The sequence below is a fragment of the Bison bison genome, unplaced genomic scaffold (genome assembly GCF_000754665.1).
Source record: "Bison bison bison isolate TAMUID 2011002044 unplaced genomic scaffold, Bison_UMD1.0 scf7180017858630, whole genome shotgun sequence".
In the NCBI taxonomy this organism is placed as follows: domain Eukaryota; kingdom Metazoa; phylum Chordata; class Mammalia; order Artiodactyla; family Bovidae; genus Bison; species Bison bison.
The window spans coordinates 34,658-34,951 of NW_011489202.1; the positions used below are offsets into that span (position 1 = coordinate 34,658).

A 294-nucleotide genomic window follows, 5' to 3' on the forward strand; every position below is an offset into this window, starting at 1 on the left:
CTCCAACACCACAGTTCAAAAGCATCAATTTTTCGGCCCTCATCCTTCTTCACATTCCAACTCTCACATCCATACATGACCACTGGAAAAACCATCCTATTATCATGTAATAATAAATAAATTCTGTTCATAGACTGGTGTATTGATAAGTATTGGTGACATGAGGCTTTTGGCTAGGGTCTCAGGTAATTTTTTTTTTTTAAATACAGATATATAACTTCTTTTTAGTAGAATCTTTTATTATGAAACAGCATGTATAAATAGTTATACATACATATATATATATATATATAT

General features: G+C 29.9%; 1 protein-coding gene across 1 annotated transcript in view; it reads right to left on the minus strand.

The window, feature by feature from the left end:
• The window catches only part of LOC104979918 (fatty acid desaturase 2-like protein FADS2P1), a gene marked incomplete at its 5' end in the record, with an annotated part of 21,742 nt that overhangs the window by 20,511 nt on the left and 937 nt on the right, over positions 1–294 (minus strand). The window lies entirely within an intron of this gene.